This window comes from Columba livia, chromosome 2 (genome assembly GCF_036013475.1).
Source record: "Columba livia isolate bColLiv1 breed racing homer chromosome 2, bColLiv1.pat.W.v2, whole genome shotgun sequence".
NCBI classification, from domain to species: Eukaryota; Metazoa; Chordata; class Aves; order Columbiformes; family Columbidae; genus Columba; species Columba livia.
The window spans coordinates 127,828,170-127,840,466 of record NC_088603.1 but is presented as its reverse complement, the minus strand read 5'-3'; the positions used below and the strand labels follow the sequence as shown (position 1 = coordinate 127,840,466).

Here is a 12,297-nt window from a genome sequence, read left to right as displayed (position 1 = left end):
CAAAACCTACAATTTGTGGAGCTAAGCACACTACTGAAGTAACAAGATGGTGTAAAGAAGGACATTTTGTTCAAAGAATCTCACAAATTAGGCACAAACAGTATAATAGAATTTAATGAGCATTGTTTTATTAAGGAACCTGTGTGTGACATGCGTTTTTGTATGTTTAGGAGCAATCAAATGTCTCAGTTCTCCTATTCGTTATTCTCTTCTCTGTGGATAACTTCTTGTGTCTTTGGCAAATGTATGAATTTTAGAATATATTTTTGAATTTCTGAAATTTATCTAGGTGAAAACTAAAGTCGAGGCTAAAACTAGTCACAAAATGCTGTAGCAAAAAGGAGTTTCTGCTCACCAAAAGAAATGGTCACAGTGTGTTCCTGTGCTAAGCCATGATAATGAGAAAGGGGATAACTTAAAAGTTTCGCTTTGTTACAGTGCTGCCAAATGTGTGCCAGGAGTTGTCTTAACTCTGAGATGTGTCCTAAGAGCCAGTTTGGTGGCCAGAGAATCCTATAGGTGTATTTGCATTTAATCTAAGCCCCTTCTGTTAGCTTTCTATTCAAGATACCCTGATATCCGCGCTATTACTCAGTTTTGCTTTTATAACTGATTTGATTAAAAGAAAAAAATAAAATCACACCTAAGTATGTTACTTCCAATTTTAGCAAATCTAAGATTCCAGGGCATTATTTTGAAAACTTAACAGACTATAAGTAGATTTATTTTTGTTGATACCATATGGATAACATACTACTGTATAGATCTACTGCTTGCACTGTAGCTGGTTTTGGCACTGTCATTCACAGATGAAGAAAAACCCTCTACATGAAGTGTGAGGTGAGTTTAAGTATTAGTCTAAAATAAGCGCTTATGAAATGATCAACTAAAACATCTAGTCAGCCACAATATTGCCTGAGGTGCTTGAAATTGCTGTACATCTTAAGAAAGTCAATGGGAGAAGTGAGTTGATCTCCCTACAGTTGTGATACTTTGACTCACTTTGCACCCAGTGTCCCTTTCAAGCTGAATTCCCTTGAACTCTCAAGGATGCTGGGGATGGGGTTGGCAGGAGAGGGTGGGTGTTGTGGATGATTTGTGTGTCAGACAGACACGGGCTTCTTCTCATATGATGATGAGCCATAAAATTACAGATGCTGTGCCGCAGCAGTGGCAAGTCAGTATTGGTAACTTTTATTTCTTCAGATTTTATTTTTCTTTAAATAATGCGCCCTAAGTCAATATAATCAATGGAATACACATATAAGGTTGCTATTTCATTTTAATCTTCTTTTCAGTGTGAGGACAAGCTGTGAGCAGCTGTGTACATTGTATTGTGGAGCAGTAACCTGAATGTGAGAGCCTGTTTATTTGCATAAGAACCATAATGTTTTATACTGAGATCATTGTATCATGTTATTTGAACAGATTGAAGTAGAAGAGTAAACTACACTATACATGATGATCAATGCAAGAAGTAGTTTTTTGTGTTGATGCTAGTTATATAGGATATTACATTTCTTTGAGATATTTCTTGAAATTAAGAAGGGAAGCATGATTTGGGGATTTTTGATGATTGAAAGTTCTAATATTGTAGGAAATTATGTTCGTTATGATGATTCAGAGAACAGCTTTCCTAAATAAACTTAATAAGAGAATTAATTTTACGACATAGAGGAGAATCCCTTGTCAAATGATGCCATTATATTGATCACAGCAAATATGCTATTTGCATTGTAGTGTGGCTTTTGTGATAATTGTAGTAGTAAGAAAAGTCTGCTGAAGGTTTTCAGGGAATAACTCGTACTTCAAAAACGCTGCAAACTACTTAAAAAAAAAATTAAAAAAGGAAAAAAAGGGTGAAAAGAAAAAAAAAAAGAGGAAAAAAATGGGAAAAAAAAAAGGGCAACCTTACCATGAATTAATGGTCTTGGATGAATCTTTGTTGTTGGGTAAGATGTTCAATACACTTCAGCCAGCTGGCTTAAGTCCTTGTGAGAATACACTTGTCCTAAAGAAGATTAGTCGTTCTGATGATTAGTTTGCTGCACTGAACCTCACCTTTTTCTTGACGCATATAGCAGAGTGTTTATATATTCACAAATCTTATATAAATACATGCAGTCCTAGAGCCTTTTCAAGCATTTCCATTATCAGATTTTTATGATTTGTTGTACATTAAATCTTTCCTACTTGGTGTAGTGTTTTAGCCCATAAATATTGATTTTGATGACTAAACAATTAGGTTAGTTCATGTTAAAAAACCAACATTTTTAGAGTTCTGCTGGATTTCAGATGAGTTTTTAGGAACACTGTATAGTGGTCTGTAGGAACTAAGTCTATTGCCGTTTCTTACAGTTGAGAGACAACTACCAGTGCCTGATACTTCTAATCAGTTGGGCAATGCTGCATGAATGGAAATACTTTCTTCTCCTTTTAGTTCATTGAAAAAAAGTCCTTTGCTGACAGCAAATATGTTATAGTCTGCCAAATGAAATGGTGCGTGAAATTCTGCTCTCTTTTTTAAGGAAGAAGTTTAGTGTAGTTTCCATGATTGTACATTGAAGTAATGAAGTTTCATTCAACCTAATTGTATTTTGCATCTTAACTGTAACTAGTGATCAGATAATTATTCTGGTCTTAAAAAAAAAAAGGAGAAATCTAGCTATTATGGATTCTGGATAGCCAGTTTCATTACTTAAATTGAATTCAAGATATAATAAAATTATTTCTTCGTAATTTTTGAAAATGGAAATGAGCTTTTAATGCCTCATTATGTTTTACACACTGGTGTTAAAGCTTTTCAGTTTATTTTTGTAATAAACATGGATGTTCTAGGAGTATGCACGTGGGTCGCATATTTTTTTGCCATAGTTAATAAGTGCTTTTTGAAAATTAGGTAGATCAGATGTCTCTAGACTATATACGATCTTACAAGAATAGTCAAGTCATTCCTTGAAAATTCTTATTTCTAATTGAAAAATAAATGTTGTAGTGTGTTTAATCCATACTATAATTTGCATCCCTCTGTGAGCATGTGACAGTTTCTCTGTTTTCTTGGCTTGCTCTTCTGGGTTGTGTTTGTATAAATACAGAAGTATTTACAAGAGCCATTGAAAAGCTGTTGTCTTGTTTGCTATTAAGACCTCAGTTAAAAAAAATCCGTAAATTGGATTTTGCTCTAAAAGAAAGCATTGTCTGTTTTGAGAGGATTTCTTCTTTCTGTATATTATCTGGCTATACATGTAAAGACAGTGCGCTGCATTTGTTTTTCTTGCTGAGGTAAGTGCTAAATAGAGAAAAGGAAAGAAAAAGTTTCCCAGAGTTTCATAGGAGAAGGTCATTTCCCCTTCAGGCAGAGGCAGATGATCACAGGCAACAGTATTGCATGAAGTTACTCTTCCTTGTGGTAACTGATACACAACTGCTCCTAATTTAGTGCAAACGTGAAGTAAAGTGGATTTGCTTAAATTCTCTCTGTTAGCTGTGTGACCTTCATTGGGAATGAAGCTAACCCATTTTACTTCATTTTTTTGTGGCCTAGAAGTATGTCCTGAGCAGCTGTAGTGTTTCAGGCAAGCATTGGTACTTCTAGGATATCAACACTGGCATCAGAAGGAATGGCTAGCTGGACCGCCTGCTGTTTTCTGGCGGTGCGGCTTGAACGTGGCTTGCAGGCACACAACAAAACTGGTGGCGAAGACAAAGGTGTCTGGCATGGCGTTTCCTCTGGCACTGTCCACCCTCAGCCGCTGCTCCTCAGTTTGACCACCGGTCTCGGGTGTTAATCTTTGCGCAGTTCTCGTTTCAGCAAGCTGTGTGACTTGGGCTGTTAAGGGCTGTAAGGGGAGTGCCAGGAACTGCAATAAGGAAGGCTGCCTGATGCTTCCCAGTATAGGATACTGGTTGGAGCTCTTCATGACTTTGCAAAACATTACCCTTTGGGGCTAGCCAGTTGCCTCTAGCCTTTTTTTTTTTTTTCCCCCCGACAAAATTATTTAGCTATCTGTAAGAATGTGTGGAAGAAGTTATCTCTCATTTTAGAGTTTCCTTAAAAAAACCCAAAAGAACTTTCCTTTTTTTTGTGTCCTTCCCTTTGAAGTAGAGAGCAGGAGTTAGAGGCAGCACGGGAAGCACTGGTGAGAGGCACTGGTGAAGAAGAGTGGCGTATGAGTCACAGCTTTTCCTTTGTCAGTGCTGTGAAAATCTCAGTTCTAACTGAACTGCAACCTTTTAAAGAAATCACAGAATGTGTGAGAGCTGTATGGCCTGGAAAGGGAGGGGAGGCTGGGCTGGGAGACAAAATCACTGCCTCGTACCCCAGTACCTGAGAGTCAGAGGTGGACTCGTAGGGCACTGGCACATCCTGGTGTGGTCCCAGCCCTGAAATACTGGAGGGTGTGAACAGGGGAGACAGACCTAAGGTGGGAGTGGGAGTTAATATGACATCCTTTTGGGGAAGAAAGGACAGAGGGAGGTGAGGGAGAGTCAAGGAGAGAGTGTGGCACTGCCAACCAAGCCAGGAGAGATGAAAAGCCTTGGAGAGCAGGGCTGAGGATAGGCTTGGCAAGGGCACTGAAGGTGGGAATGAAGGACCAGAGCTTGAATCAACATGGCTTAGAGTCTTGATGAAAACAGGGAGAGGAGTTTACTTTGGAAGGTCCTTTTCTGTAGAGATCTTTGAATATAAATGAACACACTTTGATTCCAGTAGAAGCTCTTTGAGACTGTGTTTAACCACCACCTATGGCTGGTCACCATGCGGAGGGTTGGCTTGCTTTTGTGACAGTTTTACTCTTTTGCCACAGGCGCTGCATGGTATATTAAAGATTTCAACCCCATTGCTGGTTTGAGTAGGTACATGTGTGACCGCGTCACACAGGGTCTGATTTCTCTGTTTCTTTTTCCTAAAAGTGGCAGATTCAAGCGTTTCTTGCAGTGAGGCAGTGTTGAAGTCAAGGAACGTCAAAACTGAGATTGTCTTTGCAAAGCTCTTTCATTTGGCCCCTCCTGAGGAAGCCTCACAAATTAGCAACGTTTAACCACGTGCTGACGTGGTGTGTTTTTTTTCTTTTCCACAGAACCCCTGCTTCATTCCATGCACAGAATGGATCTGCTGCGGGAATGAATCTGGTTGATGCAGTGGAGAAGGCTGTTCTCTGTCGCACCCCTGCCTCACTTCCAGCAGAAGCCGGGACGCGCGTGGCGGGCGAGGCAGGGGACCGCAGGAGGCGGAGGCCGTGCTGATGCTCTGTGCAGCTGCATGCTGCCCTGGGGAACAGGACTCTCTTCCCAGCTGTGCTGCAAACTTCCCAGGTGATGCTAGGTAAGTTGCTTAGTCCTGTCTTTTCTTCTGCCTTCTCTAACCTGTATGTGTCTTGCTTTGTTGCGGATTACTTGAGATCTTTGGATCTGATGTGGCAAAGTGCTGAGCACTGATAACTGCAAGTGAGGCAGTGGGGGCTGAGGTCTGAAAGTGCTATATAAAGCACAATGTAATGCTAAGTGCTGTGAAAAAATTAGCTCCGAGTTGTGCCAAACTGGAGACAAAGTTATCTTCAGAACTGGAGAATCATTTTGACCTTAAAGCTGCCACCGCTTTAGGTAGGAAGTTAGGAATGACACAGTTATTCTAAGTTAGGAGTAACAGATTAGCAGTAGAACTAACCATTATGTTGATGAAGCACTCAGCTGCACCACTGAATTCACAAAGAAATTACTTGTTCCGTTTTCCAAAAAAAATTTGAGCAGCATGCCGTAAATAAGGTATGGGACCACATGCCAAATACCAAGAGTAAAACAGATTACTGTTTTGATTAGTGGTAATTCTGTATGCTGAATGAAGCAGAGGTGCTGTGGAAATGGTATGACATGACTGCGGTGTATATCATGCCACAGAAAAAAACAAAGGCAAAGCTTAGGTTTCTCTAAAACTTACTTTACTGTAGATGCTTGTGTCATATAATATGATTTGGGGTGCAAGAAGTACAGCATTTTTTCATACTGTCAACGGGGATAATACATGTACATAAACCCAAAACGACATATAAATTCATCATTTATCACAGGCACATGCCTCATGTGCCTGGTTATTGTATCGGATACAAAGTAGGCAGTGTTTGTAATGCCCACTATCAGAATGGCTTGAGGTCAGAATTTCATCTGCATTTCTTCAGGCTCAGGATTTGTGTAGTCCCAGTGCGATGTCCATAGCTCGCTACAATGCTGTTGTAATCTGTAGATAACAGAGAATTTTTTGGCTGAGGCATGGTTAAGCTAAATATTGTTTTAACTTAGCTAACGTGAATGCAAAATATCTAACATTGGATCAGATTTTATGAATTAACCAAGAGCGTGTCTTTGGTGCCTAGAAACATAGTGAGTGTGTTTGCCAGATAAGCTGTTACTTGCTGTTGCAGGAGAGAGAGAGACAGTAAAAGCTATGAAGCTTTGATAATGGCTAGATATTATATTAAATACACAGAGTAAGAATGCACGTTCCCCTTCCAGCCTGCTCATGGGGGATCTACTACATATGGCTCTGTGAAAGGCTGCAGTAATGCTGCAGGCGCCAAGCAGTATTTTTAACTGCTGCTTTCTAAGAAAACCCGAGGTATTTTTGTTTGACTACTGCCATGCAGTGCAAATGGTGCTTTAAACATAAACAAAAAGGGGGTGGGGGGTGGGGGCGTGGGCGACGACAGACGACACCTCATGACAATCTGTATTTTATGAGCAGAGGGTAAAAATGAAGTTATTTGCTTTACCTAGAGTATTGAAAATCATGTTGCAATTGGACTGATGCAATAGCGCACATTACGAAAGGATGGCACAATTTGCAGAGCCCGCTGGAGAAAAGCAGGGTACTGGATGGGGGAGCAGTTGTGGGCCTGGCTCGCTGGCAGGGTGACGTGGGGAGGGTTATCGGCTGATATGGGGAGAGGAGTGCCAAAAAAAATAAAAACTCTGCCCTTGTTGCGTATCCCATAAAATGGGGGCAGGGGTTGAGGAAGGTGACTTGTTTTATCAATAGGCCTACTTCATTTCGGTGGCACGTCTATTCCATTATGGAAAGTGTTTTCTGTTGTGTGAAGGAAAGAAAGGATGGGAATGGAAGCGGGTTTTGAGCTAATATGTCTTGAAAACTGCTAATAATAGTGGAATTTTATTCAGCACACTCTATTTCTACAATAGAAAAGTAAAATTCCTTTGGGTTAACTGCAACATCTGTTGAACAAATTGGTTCAGTTTCATGAGTCTGTTACTAATTCAGAGAAGTAGATGGTGTTTTATAAAACCAGTAGAGTTAGGGGGTTAGTGCCCCTATTCTTTCATTTTTTGACTATTATTAAAGTAGGTCATTTTGAAAGGTTATGCTATAATGAATACAGTAATACTGTGGTTAATATTTCTAGTATTTAAAGCTTTACCTTTGCTTTAATGAGTTTTCTTCACTGTTTCTAATCAAGATTACTAATATTCTTTAAAATCGTGGGTTTCCAGCTTTTTATCAAGTTCTAAGTAATGAAGCCATTGTATAATTTTATTTAAAAAACCTCTTTTGGTGAATTTCTACTCGTATTTCTTTGTTTCTGCAGTTTTTTTCTACTCTGTTTTACTTACAAGGTTTGAATGTTAATGAAATTTTAGTTGCTCCTACTGCTGTTTTCTTGTTTGGACTAATTATTCTGTGTCTGTAACTTCACAGTCGTGGGAGGAATATTGTAGGTGACAAATTAGTTTATGGCTTCACATGGTAGAGGCTAAGAATGTCATAAGAGTTAACAGGCTGATGTCATATGAATTAACAAAAGAAGAAAAAGGGAGAGATATCAAACCATTTCCAAGGTTCTGTTCCCATGCATCAGGAATGCTCCAATCTCATACACATATATGTATCTTAAAGTAGTTTAGGTTTCTCAGATACTTCTCTTATCAAGTTAATCCCTGAAACGATATCACAAGTGATGTTATTATGCAGATCAGATTAAGTTCTATGCTTTACTGGTAAATATATAAAATCAATCCAAGTACTTCTTGTGTACGACTTGTAACTAGCTGTAATATTTGCTACATTTAGAGGGAAAACCTGAACTTTGAATTTAGACACTAAATATATATATATATATTCTTTGTAATGCACATGTGGAAAATACAAGACTGGCATTAAGCATGTACATTCAATGTGATTGTAAACTGTGGCCTTTTCAGCTTTGTGGTCAGGGTGTCTGGCTGTTCAGAGTAGCTCAGTGTGTAGGTAATGAGGGATGTGAACGGAAGTTGATAATACTTTCAAATGTTACTTTAGCAGATTATTTCCTTCTTATTATGGCCATTTGTGAAGTATTAGTATGTTAATTATGTTGTATTTCTGTTGTGTTTAAAGTAGAAGATAATAAGTATAAATATAGAGGGACAGCAGCATGGGATGTCATTGCTTTTGAGGGATTGTTGGGTTGAGGAGGAATGGAGATGTACAGTTGAGTTTTGTGAAGGTGCACATGAGTATTTGCAACACGAGAAGCTGCCCCACTGTTGGTAAGATGTTCCAAACCACCTTGTGTCAGTTTTGTCCTTGGCACAGCTCGCTGAAGTTGCAGATGACGTACATGAGATGAAGCGAGGGGGAAGTTTTGTGGCTTAAGTCCTGTGCCAAGTCTTTTTGAAGTTGCATGCAGCAGCTGTGCTGTAGCTAAAGAAAGGCTTTCTTTGCCTCCATCGTAACATCTGCATGATCTTTAACAGCAGAATTCTTCCACCATGATGTATCATACAGCTAATCCGGGCTGCCTTAATTAAAGTGCTGTGTTTTTGTTTTTTCACCTTATTAGAAATACTCACTTTACTTTTGGGGATAAGTTTGCAAAGATCTGGATTTGAGTGCTTCTGTGTAGAAACAGTCTGTTTCGATCAAAAACAGAAGGTCAAAAGAGGAGTTGAGATTTTGTAGCTCACTGAGGCTCTGAAGGTAATCCGGCGGTTTTAGACTGCACTGTGTGAATTGGATTTTTCTGTGTCCTCCCTTGTTCGGAGGACAAGGGCTGAACATAGGGCCAGGTTTTGTGGAGATGTCACAAATATGGCATCATTGCAGCTAACCTTGGTCTGACGGCTTCCAGAAGCATGGTCTGCACCTTCCCTGCTGAGGCGCTATCCCGTCTCCCTCGTGCCAGCATTGCTGCCGCTGCGGCTCCAGGGTGTGTTGGTTCAGGGAGCCAAAGCAGTGGTCAGTTATAGCCGCGTTTTTGGTTGGGTTTCTGGGCTGACTCTTTAACTCTTCGAACTTGCTGACTGCAGAGCTGGATAAACAGCAGAGCTGAAGATGACCTGGAAGAGGGAGGGCAGGACCAGCCTCTTCTAGTTGCAAATTGGCTTGTCTGCCACTTTGAAATCGCCTTGACTTGAGGCAGGAAAAGGCAGCCGAGGGAAGTGTTTTTAAAGAAATGCATGAGTTAGACCATATGCTGTGTTTAGTTGAAATGTAAGCAAAGAGAAATCAATAAATCAGGTATAATTGAATTTGAAATTTTAGCTCTAGCATTTCTCTTCATTGGGGATTTTTGCATAAGGACTTTTAAACTGAAATTTAATTCTTCAGGTTTGAGACTAAGAGGTCTGTAATTTTTCACACTTAGCACTGCAAAGCTGGCAGGTTCTCATAGTTAAGAGGGTGGGATCTAATGGTCAGAAATAAGAGATTGTGGTCTTGGAGAGCAAAACAAAGCTAGTAGAAGTTCTGACACTTCTCTGTGTTAAGGATTTTGGTGATCTTGACTATAAATATCTTGTATTTATAGGGAGTACTTCATTCTCAAGCAGTATGTCACGAACTGAATCTGGAAGAATACATTGTAAATTAAATGTGAGTGGGTTCTTTTTTTGTGAGTAAGAATTATCACATTTTATCATCAGGAATTACTGGATATGCATTTGCTTTTCAGTTGAACAATGTGATCAGTCTTCCTGCTATAATCTCCTAGGAAAATGACTGTCAATGGAAAAGCAGAATGCTGATTTATGTAATTGCACTCATTGCAGAAGTTTGGTTTGTGAGATCTAATTAACATAAATAAGCGAAGTAAGAGAAAAGCCACAGGAAATGTACTGCACCTTATTAGGGTTGTTAAATGGTATTTTCAAAACTATCTTGTAGTGAAATAATGATTTTCTTTGATCCATGCTGCAAGAACTGTATTACTCCCCATACTAAGTGTCTATAAAATTGACCATATATTTGCCACAGTGAAGAATTACTAATGTCCAAAATAACAAAGCTGCTATTACAAATTACTTGAAATACTGCGTATTGAGTGGAAAAAGATAGGTCTGCCAGCATGCGTAATTCAGAGCGTAGCCTGCCTGCTTGGGGGAACGTGCCACACCTGCCTCCCCATCCGAGAGTGATCGTGACCATGTCACTGGGGACTGAGCACGCCCCGGGTGACAGCTGGGCGTTTCAGACTCACACGTGGAAAACATATGTGTTTCCTGATGCCTAAGAAGTACAGTTAGGTCCCAGAAATAGAGGTGCTTGACAGCAGTAGTCCAATAGATGCATTTTATCCATATGCTTAAAAACAGTTAGTAAAATAAGATCTTAAGACCAGTGTTCAAAACTGAGCACATTTAATACATTCTGCTTCCAGCAACATTACCATGAGGTGAGAGCGAGCAGCCGAGAACTTGCTTCGAAAACAGGAAGTGCCCACATTTGTATAAAATTGCATAGTTTCAGCTGTCATAAATGTGGTTTCAATGCAGTTGCAGGAGTAAAGCCCAAAGTGGTTATAACCAGCTTACTTCCTCTTTCAGTCAAAGTGCAAATAGCCATATAATTAACAATCTGTGCCTCATTTTCTCTAGCTGGGTGAAGTGTTCTGTTTGGCCTGTACAGTTGCTTTAGAAATAGAGGGAACTTGACTTACTTAAGAACATTATAAAATAACACAAATATTCTCGGTCAGAACCGAATCTGCGGATTCACAAAATAGGATCTTCGATTGCCCCTCGAGCTTGGCAGCAGCACTGAGACCTGTGAGCGTGGCTGGCGGGCGGCCAGGCTCCTTGGAGAAGAACAAGCCTTGCCAAGTTGGCTTCTTGCCATGGTAAACTGCATGGGGCAGCAAAACCTGCTGCAGAGCTGGTAGACAGTTTTTTCTCTTTAGGGACTTCCCTTCTTACATTCCATTACAAATTGGCTTTATTCAAACTCTTTTATCATTAATTTTTTGAGGACTGATTGCTCAGCTTTTTTTGACAGCTTTTTTTCTGAGTTAATTCACCCATCCTGCCTTTGGATCTGCTCATGCACGTAGTAGAACAGAAAAGCATAAGTACCAAAGGATAAAAAAAAAGTTCATCTTCTGCTCCTGTACCCTCTCGGGTTGGTTCAAATATGTTTTAGGCTGCCTGGGGCCTTTGAGGAGAGCCCTAACGTTTCATCCGGAAATGGCCTGTCGTCACTTCTCTGTCTCTGCTGGCATCAGGCACTTGAGCAGCAAATACCTACTACCTTCTGAATATTCCCCATGTACTGTGCTTGCTGGGAAAAGCTGGTGAGGAGCCTTTCCAGGGAAAGGAGCTCTCCCAGGAGAGATTCTTCAGGGAAGCTCTGCTTGGTTACTGAACCTGCAGCACTTGCTGCATGCGGTAATCGACAGTGGACCTTTTCTTCTTGTGACAGATTCTTGGAGAAAGGTTTTTCTACATGTGACAGCACTGCATTTTGAAAGCCCTGTGAGAAACCTTTAGGCAGAGCTCAACAAACATTACTCTGTCCTAAAAGTAATATGAAAAATTTCCCTTTCCTAGATTTCCTGTTCAACTATCAGATAACTAGTGGAGAATACTTACTCAAGACCTTATGAAATATCATACACTCATAGTTGACCATCTTTTGACTTGAGGCAAGAAAGTTCTTAGTCCTTAGAGGACTGTTTCATTATGTGCTGCCCACTGTTTTCTGTTCTTGAGGAAAAGCTGGGTAATCAGTTTTGTTGTCACTGGAACAACTAGAAGCACTACAGCACTACCAGAACTTCGACTCATCTTTCTGAATGGAATTTTAAAAAAACAAAGCAGTCTTAACAGCCTTCATGTAAAAAACAAGATACATCCAATAGCAATTGTGAAGGGAACAGAAATCAGGACAGACTTCTGCCTCAAGGTCCCTAGTGTTTTTAGCTGTACTTTAGCAGGGGAGACAAGGGAAGACCAATGAAAGTGAGAACTCCTTTGTGTCCTGTGAAGAATGATGGTCGTTAGATATATTGAGGTGTTTGTTTCATTCTAAATAAA

At 40.0% G+C, this 12,297-nt stretch overlaps 1 protein-coding gene across 7 annotated transcripts in view; it reads left to right on the top strand.

The window, feature by feature from the left end:
* The window catches only part of NCOA2 (nuclear receptor coactivator 2), a 190,908-nt gene that overhangs the window by 65,071 nt on the left and 113,540 nt on the right, over positions 1 to 12,297 (top strand). For all 7 annotated transcript variants that reach the window (XM_065053750.1, XM_065053753.1, XM_065053752.1 and 4 more), the window contains one exon: positions 5,082 to 5,326. The gene's annotated coding sequence lies outside the window, so the exon portion shown is untranslated. The remainder of the gene's footprint in view (positions 1 to 5,081; positions 5,327 to 12,297) is intronic.